We start from the raw sequence: 24,389 nt of genomic DNA on the forward strand, positions 1-24,389 counted from the left end.
TGACGGATAGAGTCACAGACTGGCTAGAACAAAATGTTCTCTGCCCCTTATCATGGCTTTAAATTGCAGCTACTACTTTGGTGTCCTGAAGACTTACTCCAAATGCTCTGTTTTAAGAGAAAATGTTATTGCCAGAGTTACTCCTTCATCGTTGACTGAGAACAGAGAGTGCTTCCAAATGTGCACACTGGGATCACACAAGTAGTCAGAACTCTGAATCCACAGGTGAGGCATCTGGGCCCAGTGATGATAAGGGCAGCCTTATAGATACTGCTATTTCTAAGAGTAGGATAATGGAAACTTCAGTGGCTTTGGACAGTCCAAAGTTCAAATCCTAAATAATTCTTGGCTAGGGTGAACTTGGGGAACTGAACATTTATGAGCCCCAGTTTCTCTGTCAGTATAAATTAGGTCTATAAATGATACTTTATAAGGTAGTTGTGAGAATTAAATGAGAAAACAAATATAAAAGGGGCTTACCAAATGATATCTCTCTGAAAAAATCTGTGGAGTCCAAAGGGACCTTTAAAAAATGTCAACCTCTTCACAACCTAGGGTATTTATTATTACAGAGTCACTGGACCTAGGAGAACTGGCCTATTGACAGTAAAAAAATACGCCAGTTTGGTTCCTTTGCACCAGACTGGGTTGGAGTTTTAGCCTGTCTGCAAAGTAGTCAATTGTTTTGATCAAAGACTAGGTAAGGCGTGCTTTTCCAGGAATGTGTGGTCATTACTCTTTGATTTGGTCAAAAAGGTTAGGAGAGACTTGAGAATAATTCTTCGGTTCCTACTATGTGCAAGGCATGAGTGAGAAAAGTACTACACAGTGGTTATGAACATGGACACTGGTACCAGATTGCTTGGGCTTCACCTCTTACTAACTGTGGGACCTGTGGGATGTTAGTTTCCTCATCTTAAAACAGAGATATAATAGTACCTGTTGTGAAGATTAAATTAGGTAATGTTTGCAAAGTGCTCTTAGTAGAGTGCTTGGCACATGGTATATGCTATGTGTTTGATAAATTCATTTTGACTGTGTTTAGTGTTTACTTCATCTATGCAGGTCTTGGTTTTTTGTATTGGATTATAAATCCCCATGGAATGAATGAATTTGGAAAGGGAGGGGGAAATTCACATTTCTCTTTATGTTAGTGTCCATACTCCTACTCTGTGTTAGATTGTCTCTTACATGCTTTACATACATTTAATTCTCACCTTTTGAGATAGATGTTATCATTTTCTTTTTATAGATGAAGAAGCTAAAGCTCAGAAAGGATGGGTGAATTGCCTGTGGTTGTACAGTACTGGAGACAGAATTCAAATCTGGTCTAATGACACATCCCATAATCACATACTTTAACAGTTATGAGGTTATGAGGGAGAGAATCCAGAGCTTGTTGCAGCATTACATCCTGCTGTTGTTATTATCTCTTATCAGTTGCCCTAAAGTATTTAGTGTATGTTTCTGAAATATCAATATAATACAAGGACATATAGTCAATATTGTGCCTATGGGTCATAGGCACAAAAGCATTCATCCTACTTTCCCAAAGCAAATACAAATTTATGTCAGAGAAAAATAAATAATTAATAATTATATTTTCAGGAGGAGAGGGTAAAGGAGTGGAAGGGATGAAGGGGGAAGACAAGAAAGGGAAGGGGGATATTTTGCTGACTAGTAAATGCTGTAAACAATTTACAAGACTGATGAACATGAACATGCAGGAAGCATCATAAAAAACAGAATTAGCTTCAGCCTGGAGGAAAGAAAAGGCCAGCAGACAGACATTTCACAAGCCACCAGGAAGCACTCATGTGAGCAGACTCAGGTACGGTCAAGCAAAGGAGGCATCCCGAGGACAGGTGAGTTTCAGGTCAGTTATTAGTAAAAGAGTGAAGAGAAGACTGGAAACCTTTGTCATTGCTGCCGACCTTCAGGTAAGGCTGACAAGTCAGTGGCTTTTGGAGTTGGATTTTGAAAAATGCTGTTCAGAGTACTTGGGAAATATTGTTCCATAAGACATGGAGTGTAATGAGAAGGAGAAAGGGGATGGGTAGACAGATGTGGGAGAGGCAGGAGGAAAGGAAAAGGGGAAAGAGAGTCTGGGGTCAGTAGAGAAAAATATTAAAGGTCCAGATAAAATCACATCATCAGTCAGATATTTAATTTAGCACCTACTATATGCAGAACACTGAAACTCTATGCTGAGGATACAACAGAATAATAATAGATGCCACCATTTTTTTGAATGTTTACAAAATGCCAGGTACTGTGGCAACAGGTTACACACCATTTTTTGGTTTCACCTTAAAAACAGCTCTCTGAGGTGAGGATTCTAGACTTGAGAGGTTAATCACAGCTAGTTACTGGCCATCAGGGATTCCCAAACCATGTCTTTCAGAGTTAAGATAATGTACTTTCCTTCTCTCTCCTCATCTTCCTTTTAATTTTTATAGGATTTTTAAAAATGTATTTGTGTATATAGTTAACCGTAAAAAGGTTACATATTTACTGTAGAAAAATTGGGAAACACTGTTAATAAGGTAAAAAAGTAATATTTTTTCAAATCTATGCAATTTTAAAGAAGTACAAGAAAGAACAGCCTGAAATTGATTGCTAAAGCATGTGTGAAAAATCCTGTTCTTGCACTCATATCGACACCATCATCCTTTTAAAAAATTTTTTAAATAATTAATTAATTTTTATTATTTATTTATTTACTTTTGGCTGTGTTGGGTCTTCATTGCTGCGTGCTGGCTTTGTCTAGTTGCAGCGAGCAGGGGCTACCTTTGTGCGGTGCACAGGCTTCTCATTGCGGTGGCTTCTCTTGTTGCCGAGCACAGGCCTTAGGCGCGTAGGCTTCAGTAGTTGTGGCACACGGGCTAGTTGCTCCGCGGCATGTGGGATCTTCCCGGACCAGGGCTTGAACCCGTGTCCCCTGCATTGGCAGGCGGATTCTTAACCACCGGACCACCAGGGAAGTCCCATCATCCTGTTTAAAAATGCCCATCTGATAAAGGAAAAGGGAAGCTCAACTTTATTTTAATTGCATTTCTCTATTACTACTGAAGTATTATGGTTTTTCATGTTTTCGGCCTTGGCCTCTCCTACGTTGTGTGTGTGTCACACACTAGTATCTTTTCTTCATTTTCTTTTGGAATGTCTGTTTCTAATTGGTTTGTAAAATTATTTCAAGAATATTAACTTTGTTATACATGGTAGACATTTTTCCTAGTTTCTCTTGTTTTGATTATAGGACATTTTTGACATAAAGAAAATTTTCATTCTTGTGTAATCAAATTTATTGCACAATCCCTTTATGTTTTCATCTTTTGCTTTCTTTCGTTTGGAAAGACCTGCTTCATCCCAAGATTGGCTTTGTTATCTTCTAATGGGCTGGGTTTTGAAGGAGGCAAGGGATATGGATTGACCCAGAGGAGAAGGAAGGGATTTAAGGACTCAAAGCTAATGCAATGATGGGGTTGGTGCTGCCAGAAGCAGGGACTGGCAAATAGAAATTGTATTTCATCAGTCTATGGAAAGCAGACATGGAGAAGAAACTATATAGGTTTGGGGCCTTGAAGACTGGGCTGTGAAGCCTGGTATTGATTTGTTAAACATGAAATAGAGACTCATGCCAGCCTCTCTCAAAAGGGAATCACAGATGGGAAAAGGGCACTATATCACAATGAATTTACTAGAAGTTGCACAGATGCAGGGAGCCAGAAGAGCTGGGATGCTGTTGCTGCAATCCAGGCCCCAGGTGATGACACTAAATCGGCAGGGCTGGCTGGAGAAGTGGAACGGAAGAGGCAGGTCCAAGAGATGTTTCTGCGGGGTAAACAACAAAAAATAAAAAACAGCAGCAAGAACAAACCCAGGGGCTTCCCTAGTGGTGCAGTGGTTAAGAATCTGCCTGCCAATGCAGGGGACACAGGTTTGAGCCCTGGTCCCAGAAGATCCCACATGCCGCGGAGCAACTAAGCCCATGTGCCACAACTACTGAGCCTGAGTGCCACAACTACTGAAGCCCTTGTGCCTAGAGCCCATGCTCCGCAACAAGAGAAGCCACGCAATGACAGGCCCGCGCACCGCAACGAAGAGTAGCACCGGCTCACCGCAACTAGAGAAAACCCACGCACAGCAACAAAACCCAATGCAGCCAAAAATAAATAAAATAAAATAAATGAATTTTTTTAAAAAAAGGACAAACCCAGGACTTTGTGACTTAATACATACAAAAGGAGGAGACATACAAAAGACATTACACAAAAAGACATACAAAAGACGTTAAAAGAAGTTAAAACATCTCCTGTGTTTGGAGAAGGAGGTGAGGTTTCTGTTTCAATGACAGCAGCAGGGAGATTTGGAAGGATAAACTGGTTTTGGGAGCAGCAAAGCTTAATGTTTGGATGCTCTGATTTCTGGGTGCTGATGGAATATTTCTATAAGCACCTATCCCATGGGTGAGGAGAGAGAGGGAGAAGCTCACTGGTGGAAGGAAGGAAACTTGAGATCAGCAAGGAAACTGAGAGACTTGATTCTCTCTTCTCCAGCATATCACTCTGAGCAGCGCCTGTGCTTGAAGGAAAATAAAACAGCTTGCTGTCTCCTTAGGCATGTTTGGGGACTGACTAATTAATGAGCATGGAGCCTAAAAGGTGTAATTTCGAGAAATGACAGCTTTCATATTGGTGTCTATGCTTGGGGTAAGACCCTCTAAGTAGGGTTGCCAGATAAAATATAGATTTCAGTCACATTTGAATTTAAGATAAACAGTTAAAAAATTTAGTATAAGTATGACCCAAATGTTGTATGGGACACCTTTATACTTAAAAAATTATTCACTGTTTATCTGAAATTCACATTTAACTTGGTGTCATGTATTTTTATTTGCTAAACCTGGAAACCCTACCTTTAAGGGGAGATTTTCCAAGAAGACGGCAGTTTGTACTAGTGGTTGGTGACAGCTGGGAAACAGAAAACACAGCAGGAAATCTCAACTTCCCAAAGATGAGAAGATGCAAATGAAGCAGGAGGAAGAGATGATAAATGCAGAACGGATGAATTAATCAATTTGTGTTTCTTGAGCACCTGCTTTGCACTGTGTGGATAATTTGGGGGCTTCACTCAAAGAGATTACAATGAGTTTTAAGTTAATACCTATAATCGGTTATTTAACAAGCATGTACTGAGAACATATTGTGTGCTGGGTTCAGGCCTGGGCACTAAGTACTCAGATTAAGAAGATCATGTTGGAGGTCACAACCGTAGAGGAGACTAGAATAACTCAGGAAATATCATTTGGAGACCAATTCAAGAGGAAATCGAATTGGGAACTAAAAGTGTGGCTTCTGAGAGCAAAAACGTGAGCTAAGAAGTGATGTTTCTTCTATCTCCATGGCTTTGCTTAGTTTCCAGAAGCAGCCATAATTCAAAGGAAGTAGAAAGCAGCTGAAGGTCACACATTAGTGAAAGGATAGGGCCTTGGAGCCAAGCCTTGAGTCACTCTAAAGCTCTGTGTGTGACACCACACTGCTGCTGTAAGAAAGAGCTCATGAAACATGCCAGCTGTTCACACTGACATGAAGATGAAAAAGTCTGAAGATGAAGAGTCACTGCAGTAATATTCTGAAAACAAAGTGCTGAGCAATAACCTTCTTCCTCCAGCTTCCCTTTTTCCTCCAAGTTCCTGGATCCTTTGTAAGAGGCATTTCTTCTGTGAGAAAGTTGAGAGTACAGACGTGTTTTCCTGATGAGGGTGAACGATGGCGAAGGGTTTCTTGTTAGATAGATCTGGGAAAGCTGATGTGGAATTTCCTGTGTCCCAGATCCCCTTCATGTCCCCTTCTACCCTGTCAGTAACTCAGCATCTGATACAAGAGTGGCTGTGAGTTCATGAGATCTCTGCAGCCCATCAGATGGGAAAACTGGCACCTCAGGCACAGCACCGTATTTCCTTTCTTAGGGCATCGCTGGTACAGGGACAGAGACAAAAGGACTTGCTAGTGTTTTTAAGAGTACTTCACAATTTATAAAGGGCTATAATCCACGTTTCTCTTGTTACTCAGAAAAATCCTGGGTATTACTTTCAGATGGGGAACCCAAATCTCAGAGATGACAGGTGATTAATCCAATTCACACTGCCTAAAAATGTTAGTGTTGGGATTTGGGACCTAAATTCTTCTAACCTTAAATCTCACAATTACTCCCATCACAGCTGCCTGTCTTCTAGGCAATTTGTAAACATACCAATAAAATCCTGTTTCTGAGGACCATCTTCTGAGGACTTGAGCTTTTGGATATGAGGACTTATTATTAAGGGATCTGGCCTCAACTCTTGCCCTTCTTCCTCTGGTAATAAAAACTACCATTTACTAGGCACATTCCCTGTGCTATGCACCACTGAAGGAAGTATGTTTTTCAAAGCTTAACTATTGATTATTCAGGCTTTAAACGTGCTCCTTTCCAAAACAACGTTGAGTCCTGCTCATCCCCTCAAAATGTTACAATCTTTCAAGTGCCTTTTATTTTTTTAAAATATTTATTTATCTGGCTATGCTGGGTCTTAGCTGCAGATGCGGGATCTAGTTCCCTGACCAGGGATCAAACCCGGGCCCCCTGCATTGGGAGCACGGAGTCTTAGCCACTGGACCACCAGGGAAGTCCATCAGGTGCCTACTTTTAATCTACTACGGTTTCTCAACTAGATGTGATCAGCCCAGTTTTTTGACTTTGGGTGAAATTTGCAGGGTTGACATCTCCAGGAATGCTCGTTTTGTTGAAGGCACACGTCCTCTTATCTTTCAGCGAGGAGGGTCCTGTGTTAATTTTCCTGAAGGTTTAAGATGAGGAAGGAAGTCACAATGAAGAGAGGGGGTAGGTCAGGAACGGGAACTGCACGACATCTCCTGATGGGAAAGATTCAGAACAGGGCCCCTGTGTGCTCACTGCTTCACTTAGTTGATTAGCAAATATTTACTGATCATGTGCAGCACCTACATGCTAGCTGTGTGGGGACTCTGGCCATATCCTCCTAGCACATGGGAGTAGACAAGTTAATAGGTCATTTTAGTTTCCTCTTTCTACTCAAAATGCCTGCAGAGCATAAAGGATCAGTACTCAACTTTAAGTTCTAATCACAGATATTGATCTGTAGGTTGGGGAACATTGCTTTTATTCTTTTTTTTAAGCTCACATATTTTGAGCTTTTGCTATTTGCCTGGTGATATGCTAAATACTTTTATATTCATCATCTCAGGCTCTTGTTTCCTTATTCGTAAAATAGAGGCAATAATGGTAGCTGGCTTGTGGGGTTATATTAAACGAGATGATGAAAATAATAGCTACAATTTGTTGAGAGTGAGCCTTATGCCAGGCACCATTGTAAGCATAGTAATTATTTAATTCAATCCTTACAAAACTCATGAGGTGGATACCCTTTTCTTTTTTAAATTGAAGTATAGTTGATTTATGATGTTGTGTTAGTTTCAGGTGTACAGCAAAGTGATTCAGTTATATGAATATACATATATAATACATATTCTTTTTCAGATTCTTTTTCATTTTAGGTTATTACAAGATATTGAATAACTATACAGTAGGTCCCTATGCTATAAAGTAGGTCCTTGTTGTTTATATATTTTATATAAAGTGGTGTGTATATGTTAATCTCAAACTCCTAATTTATCCCTTTCTCTCCCATCTCCCTAACTTTCCCCTTTGGTAACTATAAATTTGTTTTCTATGGCTGTGAGTCTATTTCTGTTTTGTAAATAAGTTCATTTGTATCATTTTTTAAGATTCCGTATATACGTGATATCATATGGTATTTGTCTTTGTCTGATTTACTTCACTTAGTATGATAATCTCTAGGTCCATCCATGTTGCTGCAAATGGCATTATTTCATTCTTTTTTATGGCTGAGTAATATTCCATGATATTCCATTGCGTATGTGTGTGTATATATATATATATATACCACATCCTCTTTATCCACTCATCTGTCGATGTACATTTTGGTTGCTTCCATGTCTTGGCTATTGTAAATAGTGCTGTTATGAGGTGGATACTCTTATTAGCCACATTTTACAGATAAGCACATTGAGGCTCAGACTGGTTAAGTAAATTGCCCAAGCTTACAAGGAAAATAAGTGACAGAGTTTGGACTCTAATCTAGGTTGGTCAGAGATTAAAGCTATGTGCTAAGCTACTGATCCATGGTGCCTTTGTAATAAAAGTGTAAGAGGATTCTAATGCATGATTTGGCGATGGCCGCTCTCTATTTGTAGTTTCTAATCTATTTTGCAACACTATAAACAGTTTTAAAAACTAAAATTAAAAATTTTCTCTGCTCAACAGCATTGGACAGGTTTATTCTTGATCAAACAAATAGAAAAACAAGGTCATCCCTTAGGGGCTTGGAAGCTAAAGTGAATACATTTCCACTGCATGCTCCCTTTGTGCCTTATTTTTTTTCTCTGGTTAAAAATAGTCTTTGATGACCTTTGGGAGCAATCTTGAAGGGGAAAAATTCACCAAAGGGCAACATATAGCCTGAACTGAAAGTGAGAGGGTAGAGAGTAGGGAGGGAATTAATATTTATTAAACTCCTCTATATGCCAGTCATCTTAAGTATGTTATTCAACTCATGTTGCTCAGCAAGACTTATGAGCACCTAAAACACACCTGGAAGTATGCTGATGATGATCTATCAAATTCTTACCACAACATTGCACAATGAGGACACAGAACCTCAAAGAAGTTAAGTAATCTGCCCAAGGTCACATGACCGGTTGTTGACAGAACCAAGTTTCAAACTCTGGTCAGCCTGCTTTCAGTCTGTGCTATTTTTATTACCTTTCTGCTTTGCCCAGGTGATGCTGGAAAAGGAATTCTCTGAGATTCTAAGTTGATAAGCCCAAGTTTTAAGTCCCAGTTTGATAGACCCAAACCACATCCCAGCCCCTCACCCTTGTTCACCATTGGTTGACTCACACCTCCAGAAAAGATGGGAAATTAGAGGAGACCAATAAATTCAGATTCAGTGAACTAAGCATTGCTTTAAGTACTATTTTGGAAAATGTCTAGTAACTTTCAGTTTGGCTTTGAACAAATGACTTTTAGGAGTTGCTGATTGCTCTGGAGAGTCTAAATACCAGTTTGCCAAAGTCTGGAAGCTCTGCAATGAGTGTAGTGTTTGTACATCTCAGAGGCAGGTCACTAGAGCTGGTAGGGCCAGAAATCCTCTGACATGAGGCAGAGTTCCTCCAGACATAAACAGGCTTGGGGCCAACGACTCCTGCTCTGAGCAGTCCAAACGGAGCTAGCAACAAAAGGCATCGAGTGAAATGTTTCACAGGATAATCCACAAGGTCAGTCTCACACTTGCCCCTGTCAGCTATGTGGAGAGACACGTGTTTTTAGAATGTTTTGTACTATTCTCTTATGCATTAGAAAACCAAACATCAAAGAGAATAGCTTGCTCCTGAATTCTGTGGCTATAGTGTTTACCATCAAGATTCCATTTTTTCCTTTATATTTTTTTAATAAATTTATTTTATTTATTTATTTATTTTTGGCTGCTTTGGTTCTTCGTTGCTGTGCGTGGCTTCCTCTAATTGTGGCGAGCAGGGATTACTCTTCCTTGCAGTGCACGGGCTTCTCATTGTGGTGGATTCTCTTGTTGCAGAGCATGGGCTCTAGGCACGTGGGCTTCAGTAGTTGTGGCACATGGGCTCAGTAGTTGTGGCTCGCAGGCTCTAGAGCACAGGCTCAGTAGTTATGGCACACAGGCTTAGTTGCTCTGCAGAATGTGGGATCTTCCCGGACCAGGGCTCAAACCCGTGTCCCCTGCTTTGGCAGGTGGATTCTTAACCACTGTGCCACTAGGGAAGCCCAATTTTTTCCATTTTAAATTGCTTGGTACAATGAAGACAGAAATTAAAATAATCTAGCTTGGGAGTTCCCTAGTGGTCCAGTGGTTAGGACTTGGTGCTTTCAGTGCCGTGGCCCGGATTCAATAACTGGTTGGGGATCCAAGATCCCTCAAGTTGTGCGGTGCAGCCGAAAATAATTAAAAAATAAAAACAAAATATTCTACCTTTTAGAAAAGATGGCAGGTTCTAGCATTTACATCTCAAAAATATCTGGTTGCTAAAAGAAAATCATCTGTTGATGTCAACAAACTTTTACTGAGCATTTACCACACCACAGCCATTGTGATAGTAGTTGATGATAAACTGATGAATGGCTCTTGCTTTCAAGAAGCTTCCAATCTAGTGAAAAAACAGCACAGACATGCAGAGTCATACTTAGAATAAAATGGGGTATTTTTCACAGTTTAGGTACTTCCGAGGCAGGCTGCAGGGAGTTGGTGCCAGGTAGGGCCAGGCTTATATCCCTTCTGCTTCTTAATGACATGGGGACCTTGTCCAGACATTCCATCTCATCCATCATCAGTTTAGCTTTTTGTTAGAGATGAACAATGCCATCTCATAGGACTGTTTTGAATTCAGCACAGTACCAGACTCATATATCATCAAGGTGATCTGCCATGATTTGTTTAGCCATTGCTCTGGGTTTTTTTGAAAAATAATATATGTGCCTGGTGAAAAAAAAATTCAAACAGTAGTGAAGAACATACAGCGTAAGTCTCTCCTAGTTCACCTCCTTGGAGGCTATCACTCTTTTCAATCCTTTGTATGTTACTCCAGAGATGTTTTAATACTTAATATACATGCATATGTATCTTTTAAAATTTTATACAAATGATAGCATCCTACATATACTGCTCTGCATTTTGGTTTTTATTTTATTTTAGAGATTTTAAAAATTTCATTGCACAGAGATTGCATCATTCTTTTTGACTCCTTAGAATTACATTTTGTGGATATACTGTAATTTACATAACCATCACCCTGCTGATAGACATTTTGGTTATTCTCCACCTGTTGCTGTTCCAATGCTGCAGTGAATATTCTCCATATATATCTTGTATGTATATTTCTGTAGGATAAATGGGATGCTGGGTCAAAGTTACGGTCATTTTTGATACATATTGTCAAATTATTCTCCAAAAAGATTGTACTAGTTTATGCGCCCATCAACAATGTATGAGAATAGTTCCCCATACCCTAGCCAAAATAATGTATTGTCAAACTTTATCTTTGCCCAACTGATGAAAGATAATATCTTACTTAGTTTTAGTTTTCAGATCTCTCATTCTAAGTGAAGCTGAACATCTTTATTATATGTTCAGGGACTTCCCCGGTGGTCCAGTGGGTAAGACTCCATGCTCCCAATGCAGGGGGCCCGGGTTCAAACCCTGGTTGGGGAACTAAGATCCCATACACATGCCACAAATAAGACCCGGTGCGGCCAAAAATAAATAAATAATAAATAAATAAATAAATATTAAAAAAATAAAATATTATATGTTCAAAAGCCATTTTTTGTTCAGAAAGTTTGCTATAACCTAATGCAATAACAGAAAGTTAAAGAAGCTAATGGAAGAGGGTGGATAACATAGAACACCCTGTTTGATATCGGAGATGAAAGATGAAGAAGACAAGATCTGTGCAGTAAAGACTGGCCATTAAAAGTACTTAGGCAAGAGAAGTTGCCATAGTCAAAATTGTGTTTTGAGAATCTTTGGACAGTGTGGATGATGTATTGGAAGTGCCAAGGGAACTGGAGGGAGGGAAAAACATTAGCTAAAAACTTGCTGAAATAATCTAGGCTAAAGACAATAGTATCCTGAACTAAGGCATTGCCAAAAAGAATGGAGGTGGTGAAACCAATTTGAAAAGCATTTCAGAAGCAGAATCAAAAAAGCTTAACCCAATAAATGTCAGATATGAAAGAAGAGAGAAGTAATTTAGGCAAATGAATGGATTGCAAAGAAAGGGAACACATGGTGGGGAATTTGGCCTCTAACATTACTAAATACCTACTAAGTAAGGGTTTTTGTTAGTTGGTTATATATATATGAACATTGAACAATGACAATAATACACACACATTGTATTAATTCAATTCACAATAACCTTATTAGGGAGATATTATAATCCATTTAAATTTTTAAAAACCAAATTAGAAAAGTTAAGTAACGTGCAAAATAAAACACTATTGAATTGTCCTGATTCATATCAGAATTCAAAGTCGGACATATCTGACTGCAAAACCATTTACACTATTTCAAGTTACCCACGCTTAAAGAAAAGATTTAAGGAGAAAAAATTATCTTACATCATGCAGGGAAGCAAACTGCCCACAACACTTGCAAAGCACCAGGCATTATTCCCTGAGCTACCATATCATCAGTTTAGTTTAAATATGACAATTATCAGAGGAACCCATTATAATTCACAGCTGTCTCCATTCTGAATTGACCAAGGTCAGTCACCCTCTTCACAGAAAACAACTTCTTGCCTTCCCCCCGTCACTTCTCTGCAACTCATTTGGGAAAACATGTCAAATTGCATTAAGAATTTTGATACTGTAAATACAGTTATATTCAAATGTTACACAAAAATGCCTGGCCAAGAAGATAACATGTTCATTAAATATATTGACTGTTAAATTGGATGGGGATTGTGAACACATAATTAATGTAACTACTTTGGAAGAGTAATGGGCTACTGGGGAAAAAAAATTCTTATTATTTGGACTGGATGTTATATAGTATCCATAAAAGCAGATTCTATACCTTTGCTTATCTGGGAGAAATCATATATTTATATTTCACTTAGCACAAATCAACTTGCTAGCTTCCTTCCATATGCATTATTATTTTATTCTGTCTTTTCACTGGATAAATGCTTTTATCGTTGTAACCAGCTAGTGTTTGCTGAGCCTGGCAAGGTAATTGATTACATGGCTCTTTAGTCTATTGTTTCCAAAGCTAATTATACACTTCACATACTAACTCCTTAATGAAGACCGTTTAAAAAAAGGAAACACTAAGTCAAAACAAAAAAAATATGAACAAGAATATCTAACTATATATAATGAACACTAATTCCCCAGGTATTGAATTATGGAGTAAAGGTAAAGATATGACATAATAACTCTTCAGAAAAATAACACAAAAGTACAAGTTTCAAGTTTCTTAAATTTGGACCAGGGTAAAGAGGGAACTTGGAGTGAGATCAGGTAAAAAAAAAAAAAAAAAAAAAAAAAAAGAAAAGAAAAAAAGAAAAAGAAAAAGGGGATAAGAAACCCCAAAAGGCTATGATTAGCTTTACAAACATCTGGGGAGTGAGCAGCAGAGGAAGAGAGATCAGCCTTGTTCTACAAGAGAATTTAGACAGGAAACTAGAAGGCAGAATCTGCCAGGAAAGAAACTTTCTAAGAGAGTTGTCCTTTTCTCTGAGTTCCCCCAGAGAGGGGAGTGAATCTTGATTACCCATGTTTCTTAGGGCCCCACCCAGTACCTGATGATGAGAAGGGTTTGCGGAGTAAATTGAGTAAATGGAATGGACGACATGGGAGATAGGGAGCTCTCTATCACTGGAGGTGGCTGGGAAGTTGGAGTGAATCCAAGAAAAGATAGGATTAGAGTACAAACTTGATTATATTTATGGTCCTTTCTAACTAACTATGATTCTTATATTCTGAAGATTTCCAAGATGTTTGCAAATCTTTAACATAATATGATCAGCCTGTTCTCTGCCACATATTTTACCTTCGAAATATATTTCCAGTCTATTGACTTCCGACTATCTCTGCTGTCAGTCTCTTAGCCCAAACCACAATCTTTTCGTACCTGAATTACTGTACTGGACTCCAAAAAAGTTTCCTTGGTTCTGCTTTTGCAGACAATGTAATCTTTAATATTGTAATCAGATTAGATAGCCCTCCTGCTTATAACCCCTTAATGGAAAAAAAAGAAGAGAAACAAACAGTAGAAAGAAGGAAATGAATTGTATATTGTTTAGAGATGATATAATTGCTTACCTGGGGAAAAACAGAGAATCAACTGAATAACTATTACAGACATAAAGAGAATTTAGTTCAGTGGTTGGATTACAAAATTAACTCACAGAAAAACTACCATGCAAACTTCAAGCAAACAATCACCAGTTTGAAAATATAATGCAGTAAATATCTTCATTAACAATATCAACAAAAAAGACAAATGTCTAGGAATAAATTATGAGAAATGCACAAGGTCTATATTATAATACTAAGGAACACAGAACAATTAGAAAGGCAGCTCCTCTTCATGGGTAGGAAGACTCAACATCAGAAACAGAATGTATAATTTAAAGCTCTCCTAATAAAAATCCTAACAGAATTTTCTTTTGGAAGTAGATAAGCTGATTCTCAAATTCATATAAATAAAATTTAAAAGAATAGCAATAAATACTCTAAAAAAATTCCTACCATATATTAAAACATTTAAAGTTACAATAACTAAGACAGAAAGAGATCAGTGAACAGAGGAAAAACCATAAAAAATACAGTCAAATACACAGAGGAATTTAATATATTATAAAGGTCTCATTTCAAATTATTGGGGAAAGATGGCTTATTCAATAACTGTTAAATAAAAAATCAGGATATCCATCTGGGAAAAAAAAATTGGCTTGGAGCCATACCTCATACCGTATACCAAAAATAAATTCCAGATAAATCAAAGATTTCATTATCATTTTAAAATTACTAACAGAAATAAGGAGGTATTTTGTAATTTCAGAGTGAAGAAAAGGAATAAACAAACTGTCATTATTCACACATGACACGGCTATAGACATAGAAAATCCAAAAGAACATACAGATAAATTACTAGAATTAAAAAGCGAGTTTAAGGGGGCTTCCCTGGTGGCGCAGTGGTTGCGCGTCCGCCTGCCGATTCAGGGGACACGGGTTCGTGCTCCGGTCCGGGAGAATCCCACATGCCGCGGAGCGGCTGGGCCCGTGAGCCATGGCCGCTGAGCCTGCGCGTCCGGAGCCTGTGCTCCGCAACGGGAGAGGCCACAACAGAGGGAGGCCCGCATACCACAAAAAAAAAAAACAAAAACGAGTTTAAGAAGGTTGCAGTATAAAGGCCAAAATACAAATCAATTGCATTTCTATGCACCAACAACAAACAGGAATTAAAATCTTTAAAGTTTCAAATAATACTTAGAATAAATTCACACCAAAAAAATGTGCAAGATCTTTGCATAGAAAACTATGAACTTTACTGAGAAAAATTAAAGAAGAACTAAAAAAAGAAATGAAGGATATACTATATTCATGGGTTGGAAGACTCGATTATTTTATAGATATCAATTCTATTATCTATAGATGCATTGCAATTCCAGTCCAGATCCCAAGAAGACTTTTGTTTTGTTTATGAAACTCCATAAGGTGATTCTAAAATTTATAGGCACATGGAAGGTCCAATAGTAGCCAAGACACTTTTGAAAAAGAACAAGGTAGGACTAACTGCTTCATCGATATCAAGATTTATTATAAAGCTATAGTAATTAAGTCAGTATGGTAATGGCAAGGCAAGAAAATAGACCAATGGAATAAAACACGAAGTTTAGGAATGAACTGCCGCATTAACATATGATTTATCATAGAGGTGGAACTTCAAAACAGTGAGGAAAGGATGGTCTTTCAATAAATGGTACTGGGTCAATTAGATATCCATATACTAAAAAAAAGGAAAGACAATATACAAAACTCAACACCAGGTAGATTATAACCCTAAATGTGGAAAGTGGAACAATACAACTTCTAGGAGATTACATCAGGGAATATCTACCTTGAGATAGATGAAAAGTTCCTAAACAGAACCCAAAAAAGCACAATACAGAAAGACTGATCAGTTAACTACATTAAATGAAGAAGTTCTATTCATATAGAGACAGCATTAAGAAAATGAAAAGGCAAAGCACAGACTGAGAGAAGGTGTGCAACACATATAATCTACAAGGACTTATATCTAGTATATAGGAAAAACACCTACAAACCAATAGAAGTCAAACAACTCAAATTTATAGATGGGCAAAAATCTTCAAAGGCATGTCACAAAAGATGATATCCAAATGATCAAAGAACATCAGTACTCAGGGGAATGTTAATTACACAATGATATACCACAACGTATTTACTAAGATGGCAAGCATAAAAAGAAAAAGAAGGAAAAGGATGTGGAGCAACATCTTTTCAAACATTGCTGATGAGAATGTAAATTGGTACAACCAATGAGGAAACTCTTTGGTATTCGCTGTGGAAGTTGCATGTATATATACCTATGACCCGGCAATTCTACTCCTAGGAATATACCCAATAGAAATGCATTTACATGTGCACCAAGATACATATACAAGCACATTCACAGCAGCATTCAGCATTATTCGTATGAGTGAAAAACTGGAAACAATCAACATGACCATGAACAGTACAATGAATAATAAATGGTGGCATATTTTTATAACAGAATACTATACAATGGAGAAATAAACCCACAACATATGAGCTAAAGAAGTTAGATATACAAAATATCGCTGTATGTATTATTCCATTCTTAAAGCTCAAAATCAAGCAAAAGATGAAACTACAGTGTTTAGAAATTCACTTATGTAGTAAAACTAGAAGGAAAAGCAAGAAGTTATGACTATGAAAATTCAGGATGGTGGTTACCTTTTGATGGGAGGGAGTGGGCACAAGGGGGCTGAGGGGATGCAGGCAGTGTACTAGTTCTTGATATTGGGGTTGGTTACATGGGTGTTAGCTTTGTGATCATTCATTGAGTTATACATTTTGTTTTGTGGACTTTTCTCTATGTGCATTATATTTCACAGTTTGAAAAAAGCTTTAAAGAAACCCTTCTCTCTAGAGAGAAAGCAAATATGGCAAAATGTCAACAATTGCTACAACTAGGTGAAGAATATATGGGTATGGTGCTATTCTTTCAACTTTTTACATTTACAAAAATGTAAATGAACATTTTTAAAAGTTGGAGGAAAAACTCTATTTTGACCTAACTTCTCCTGTGGCTACCACCTAATTTCATCCCTTTCCTTATGGCAAAACTCCTTGAAAGTGTCTTTATTTTCAAGGTCTCCAGTTCCCTTACTCCAATGCTCTCTGAACATACTCCTACTGGGGTTTTGCTTCCACTATAGCAGTGAAACTGATCTTTCAAGGTCACCATGACCTCCACCTCCACATTGCTAAATCCAATGATTGTGTCTCAGTTCTTATCTTTATTTACTATCTGCAGCATTTTACACTGTTGATCTCTCTCCTCCCTGAAACGTTTTCTAGCTTCCAGGACAATTGCCTGATTTTTCTCTTACTATTCCAGATACTTTTGTCATTCCCCTTTCCTGGTGCTCTTCATCTTCCTTGACCTCTAAATATTGGGCTCTGCCCCTGGACAGCACATGGACACTTCAAATCTTTACATAAATGTAATTTTTTCAGTGTGGCCTTATCTGGCCACCCTTATCTAAAATTGCAACCCTACATGTAACTCCTTTTCTTAGTTTATTAAAATATTCTCCTTAGCACTATCTAAAAATGCTATTTTATTTATTTGGTTTACTCCTTGTCTCCCACACTCGAATGTAACTTTCAAGAGTTACTTTCAGTGTTGCATGTCCAGAGCCTAGAACAATGCCTGGCACAGGTTAGGCACCCAGTGTTTGTTGAATAGTTAGTAAATTACACTTAAAGTAAAATCCATAGTCCTAGCTTATAAAACCCTATTTAGTCTTCATTTCATAATCCTTTAATTTCTCTAAACATACCAAGCTCTGCCCCCTCTCAGAGACCTTTCCACTTACTGTTCCCTCTGCTGAGAAAGCTTCTTCCTGGCTTTTCTCATATTGGCACCTCAGGGCTCAATTTATTTATTTTTATTTTAAAATATTTATTTATTTGGCTGCATCAGGTCCTACTTGCAGCACACGGGATCTTCCATTTTGGTGCGCGGACTCTTTGTTGCGGCTTGCGGGCTTCTCTCTAGTCATGGCGTGCGAGCTCTAGAGCGCATGGGCTTAGTTGCCCCGTGACATGTGAGATCTTAGTTGCCCAACTAGGGATCGAACCCGTGTCCCCTGCATTGGAAGGCGGATTCTTAACCACTGGACCACCAGGGAAGTCCCAGGGCTCAATTTAAATAGGCCCATTCTGACCACTCTGTTTCCCCTCTCTACTTATTTACTCTTTTATACATTACCTGTTTAGTTCTTTCGCAGTAATTATCTATCACAATTTTCTTGTTAATTTATTTGATGTCATGATTTTTGGTTTTTTGGTCTATCTACCCTGGTCTAGTCTGTCTGTCTTTTTCATTGATATATCCCCAAGATCTAGCACAGGCCTGGTACATAGTTGGTGGTCAATAAATGTCTAGTGAGTGAATGAATGAATAAATGATGAAGTAAATAAATGAAAAAAACAACTTTTCAGTGTTTAGAGCAGGGTTCAACTAGAAACCAAGAAGCTATGGCATCACTCACTATCCAGGAGAGAACAAAGGATATTTGTCCTGATGCATCAAGAGCCCAGGATGACATACTCAGCATTCTTCTAGAGTCAACAACCTTTCAAGATCCTTTTCCCTTCTTAATAGTCTGACCAGTTACTGAGGGATAAAGAGCAATGTGGAAATAGTCCACCTACACGCAATGGGCTCCTTTTGATGTACTAATCAGAGATGGCCTGAAATGCTTGGCAATTAAGGATGACTGGCCTTTGAGACCCAGTAGTTTGTTCTTGAAACAATGATGGTTGTGTGGGAAGAGAAGTTGGAGGGTGGCTTCCTGGTTGGGGGCAAAGTACACTGTGTGTCCCACTCACTTCTCCATTTATTTTATTATTATTATTTGTTGGAGAGCAGTTTTACAGCAAATTCAAGTCAGGTTTAAAGGGAAAAAGAAACCACAACAAAGAAAAATGCAATTTGGAGGGGAGAGGTTGGAGGGGAGAGGTTGGAGGGGCCGAGGGCCGATCAATTTCATGAGAAGGGGGAGCCACTAAAGGCCAAGCATATCATTTACATGACACCACTGAATCTTTATAATAACCCTTCATGGTAAGTATTTAGTTCCCATTTAACAGATGAAGAAATGGGGGTTTAGAGATATGAAGAATTTGTTCTAGTTCACACAGAAAGTAAGAAGCACCTTGATTCAAACCTTGATCCCTCTGATGTCAAGCTCATACATTTCCCACCATAACTGGCAGTCTGCCCCCTCTTCCTCCAAACGAACAGTCCTGGACCTCCAGAGCTTTGCACCTGAGATGATCGCCCCAGAGTTCCCTCTACAACGCTATTTTATGATGTATTTCTCTCCATTCTCAGTGACTAGCATAGCACCTGGTACATAGCTGGCTCTTCAATAAAGGTCCATTGAGTAAAAAATAAAAGAATGAACAAAGGAGATGTCTTAAACAATATAGCTTCCCTGTGAATCACATGTTGAGAACCAAAAACACTTAGTTTCCAGGGGTCTTCCTCCCCTGTGCAGCTCTCTAGGGAAAGGATGTCTCTTTAAGAATAGCACAAAAGACCTGGCAAAAAGAGGCTGCAGTTAGTCTGGTGTCGTGCTTCCTCTGCCTTGATCTGGGCAATACTCTGGTTGTAAAGCCTGTGGGATTATCTTCTGGTGGTATAGTAGCTGCCAATAACAATAAATGCCAACAACATTTACTAAGCACATACTATGTGCTAGGCACTGTGCTAAGCCCTTTCCATTTTTTACTTTATTTAATCCTAAAAAGTCTGAGAAAGAGATGTAAATCTATTATCTCATGTCACAGGTAAGGGAAAGAAAGTTTTGGCTTGACTATAAAATTTAACTGCCAGAGAGGGAGGGATAAATTAGGAGACTGGGATTAACAGACATACACTACTATACATAAAATATATAACCAACAAGGACCTATTGTACAGCACAAGAAACTATATTCAATATTTTATAATAAACTATAAGGGAAAAGAATATATATCACGAGTTCGATCCCTGGTCGGGGAACTAACACAACATTGTAAATCAACTATACTTCAATTAAAAAAAAAATCAACGCCAATTTGTGAAGCAAGTATTTTAAAGTGCCTACTTTTCTCTCTCCTTTCTCTCCTTTGTTTTCCTTCTAAGATGTAAAAATATAATGCCTTTAGAAACTCAATTGTTTGAGAAGAGAGGCATCGGGAAAAGATTTGCCCAGGCAAAAGACTCAAGAATCTGTAAGACATTGTATTTGCCCTGAAAAAGTGGTAGGACAGGGTTTCTCTCAAAAATATGCTGTGTCGGGCTTACCTGGTGGCGCAGTGGTTGAGAGTCCGCCTGCCGATGCAGGGGACACGGGCTCGTGCCCCGGTCCGGGAAGATCCCACATGCCGCGGAGCGGCTGGGCTCGTGAGCCATAGCTGCTGCGCCGCCGCTGAGCCTGTGCGTCCGGAGCCTGTGCCCCGCAAAGGGAGAGGCCACAGCCGTGAGAGGACCGCGTACCGCAAAAAAAAAAAAAAAAAAAAAAAAAAAAAAAAAAAAAAGCCCTGGATTTGAGTCCCAGCTTTATAGTTGACTAGTTTTGGTTGTCATTAACCTTGAGGAGCCTCAGCTTTCTCACATATGAAATGGGGGTAATACAAAACTGTTCCCCATAGGCTTGTACTAAGGATCAAAAGAAGGAATGTGATTTGGATAGAGTGAACCCATCTATAAATGCTGACTTTTCTTCTGTTTGGAGATGTGCTGGGCTTCCCCAGAACTCTCAAAGGTCAGGGTGTACCATGTAGTCCCAGTAGAGTGTCCCTTGTCATCAGAGCTGGTGACAGTAAAGTTTGTGTGCAGGATTGGACACAAGAGTGTTGAGACTATTAGCTATTTCTGTGTAGAGTTTTAGTTCTTCCTTCTTATACAGACATTTGTTTACAGCAACAAAGAGCTGGAGACAGGAAGGTTTCTGAAGCACCAGGACTTGGGTTTCAGAAAGGGTATTATATTCAGAGCATTAAGAAGTGGGGTGAAAGACAGTCTGAACATGGAATATTTCTCTATTATGTCTTCTTTAATGTCTCTGAATAAAGTTTTGGTCTTGTCTCTAGAGACAGATACATCTTTTGTTAGATTATTACTAGGTACTTGTTATGTTTAATGCTATTATGAGTTGTCCATTTCAGATACTTTTAAAAACTATTTGTGGCTGGTATATAAAAATACAATTGATTTTTATAATTAGTCTTGTATGCAATAAATTTTCTAAGCTCTTATTAAGTCTAATAATTTAAATGTAGTTGTTTTTCGGGGCTTCCCTGGTGGCGCAGTGGTTGAGAATCTGCCTGCTAATGCAGGGGACAAGGGTTCGAGCCCTGGTCTGGGAGGATCCCACATGCCGCAGAGCAACTAGGTCCGTAAGCCACAACTACTGAGCATGCGCGTCTGGAGCCTGTGCTCCACAACAAGAGAGGCCGCGATAGTGAGAGGCCCGCACACCGCGATGAAGAGTGGCCCCCGCTTGCCACAACTAGAGAAAGCCCTCGCACAGAAACGAAGACCCAAGACAGCAAAAATAAATAAATTAATAAACTCCAACCCCCAACATAAAAAAAAAAAATTAGTTGTTTTTGGATTTCCTTTATTCCTTTCCAATCCTTAACACCTTTATTTATATTTCTTTCTTGCTTTACTGTGCTGGCTAGGACCTCCAGGACAATGGTGAATAAAATAAGTCTTTTATTCTTGATTTCAAAGGAAAATTTTTCATCTTTTAAACATTAAGTATTATATACTTTAAAAAGTTATCCTTTATCAATTTAATACAGCTTTTCCTTCCTAAAGCATAAGTTTTTAAAAAAATAGATATCCTTTATCAGCTTAAGAGGTTCTCTTCTAGGGACTTCCCTGCTGGTCCAGTGGTTAAGAATCCGCCTTCCAATGCAGGGTGCGTGGGTTCAATCCTTGGTCAGGGAACTAGGATCCCACATGCCGAAGGGCAACTAAGCTTGTGAGCCACAACTACTGAGCTCGCACGCCTCAACAAGAGAGCCCACGTGCTGCAAACTACAGAGCCCACGTGCTCTGAAGCCTGCGTGCCACAACTAGAGAGAGAAAATCCGCACGCCACAACTGGAGAGAAGCCTGCACACCACAACGAAGACCCGATGCAGCCAAAAAACAGAAAAAAATAAATTCTAGTCCCAGTTTGGTAAGGTTTTCGGTTTTATGAATGGATGTTGAATTTTATTAAAATTTTTTCTGCTTCTATTGAAATGACGAAATGTGTTTATCCCATCCATCGGTTAAGGTATAAGTTACATTTTGATTTTTAAAAATACTACACCAAACGTATTCCTGATATAAATACATGGTTATAATGTACATTCTGGGTTTGGTTTGCTAGTATTTTAAGATTTTTGTATCCATATTAAAAAAAATGAAATCAGGGACTTCCCTGGTGGTCCAGTGGTTAAGAATCTGCCCTTCCACCGCAGGGGGCGTGGGTTCAATACCTGGTGGGGAAACTAAGATCCAGCACGCCATGCCGCATGGCCAAAAAAAACAGAAAGCAAAAAAAGAAATCGGCCTATATATCCCATTTATCTTTGCAAAGTGGGTTTTACCACCTTTAGTTGTGACTCCTAAGAAGTGAATAACTGACCAGTGTCATATGTAGATAGTTGGTAGCTATGCCAGTACTGGAAATCAGGTCTGTCTGAATACAAAGCCTGTTTGTCTCCGCTAAGCCACATAGCTTCCGTGAACACTTATCAAGGCTTCAAAACCAATTGCCCAGCTCCTAAATGTTTTGAAAACATAAGATTCAGAGAAGGAGCATGATTAAGGGTAATAGCAGCAAATAGTCTTGGGAAGCTGTGCTAATATTCTGATTCACCAAAGTCAAGAAGAAATAATTCATCTGCATCTGAGGAGAAAATGTGAAGCTAAAAGCCTAAGTAGCTATCCGTGCAATTCCATAGGAATCAACTTTGCAAATAAGCATAAAAAAGAGAGAAAACACAGCAAAAAGTTGCTAGATCGAAAATATGACACGAGGGCTTCCCTGGTTGCGCAGTGGTTAAGAATCCACCTGCCAATGCAGGGGACAGGGGTTCAAGCCCTGGCCTGGGAAGATCCACATGCCGCGGAGCAACTAAGCCCGTGTGCCACAACTACTGAGCCTGTGCTCTAGAGCCCGCGAGCCACAACTACTGAAGCCCCCATGCCTAGAGCCCGTGCTCCGCCACAAGAGAAGCCACCACAATGAGAAGCCCACGCACCGCAACGAAGAGTAGCCCCCGCTCGCCGCAAGTAGAGAAAGCCCCCGCGCAGCAACAAAGACCCAACTCAGCCAAAAATAAATAAAATAAATAAAATATATGACATTAGATCATTCAAAAGCCAACGGTAAACCAAATTATAGAAACTCAATTCCTTAAGATAAAAATATGGCTCCAGCTAAATACTGCAATGTTCAGAAAATGTGTTAGAGTGAAGGAAGCTATTGATTATATACAGGCTAACTCGAGGGAGAAATTGAAAACCCACATTTCAGCTCTTGGATTTGAATAAACAAGAGAAAAATATCAAGATGGAGGAAGGATTCCCAATGCAGCATAAAAAATGTATTCATACTTGTTATTATATCTTTATAAAACAGTGAAATGTGTTCACTTGATTTAGCAGCACAGTGTACGAGACACTGTAGGGATGGTACCTTCATTCCTTGAGGTGTCCCCAGGGTTTCTATGAAAATCTTTGGAAACCAGAATGTAAATCCTCACAGTTTTCACACTTTACCTTAAGTACTTTAACAGCTATTTGCTCATAATATCTCCCATAAAAGTAATCGTCGTCTTTCTTAAGTTAATGAGGTTAATCACCCTTTTTATTGTATATAACGAGCCAGGCACTGTGAACAATTTCTCTCTTCCTTCTCTGGGTTCTTGTCAAACCTTGTTTTAGTCAGGGTACACTAACTGCTGTAACAGTCACATCTCAGTGACTTAACACAACGAGTTTATTTGTGACTCAAATCACAATCCAATGGAGGTTGCAGGTGGTAGGGGGAGAAAGAGAGAACCCCTTGCAAAACGATTCTGCTGGATCCTCTGATAGATGAGGGAAGAGAGCATGGAGAATTGCATGGGAAAGCTTCATGGCTCAGGTTTGGAGGTGGTGTTGATCACTTCTGCCCGTATTTCATTGGCCAGAACACAGTAACGTGGTTGCAAAGGAGGCCAGGAAATGTAGTCCTTTTACTTGCCCATGTTTTGATGAACAACTAGTTAGTCTCTACCACACTAGTAAATCAGGAAGATTAAATGAATTATCGTAAAGAGTTTAGCTCGGGGCTTCCCTGGTGGCGCAGTGGTTGAGAGTCCGCCTGCCGATGCAGGGGACCCGGGTTCGTGCCCCGGTCCGGGAAGATCCCAC

The 24,389-nt window shown here is 39.1% G+C and overlaps 1 long non-coding RNA gene across 1 annotated transcript in view; it reads right to left on the reverse strand.

Moving 5' to 3' along the window:
* Window positions 1-9,578: 9,578 nt before the first annotated feature.
* The window catches only part of LOC102986876 (uncharacterized), a 35,164-nt gene continuing 20,353 nt past the window's right edge, over window positions 9,579-24,389 (reverse strand). Inside the window, exon 5 of the long non-coding RNA XR_008615375.1 lies at window positions 9,579-10,609. This is a non-coding gene — a long non-coding RNA (uncharacterized lncRNA). The remainder of the gene's footprint in view (window positions 10,610-24,389) is intronic.

This window comes from Physeter macrocephalus, chromosome 16 (genome assembly GCF_002837175.3).
Source record: "Physeter macrocephalus isolate SW-GA chromosome 16, ASM283717v5, whole genome shotgun sequence".
Taxonomy (NCBI): domain Eukaryota; kingdom Metazoa; phylum Chordata; class Mammalia; order Artiodactyla; family Physeteridae; genus Physeter; species Physeter macrocephalus.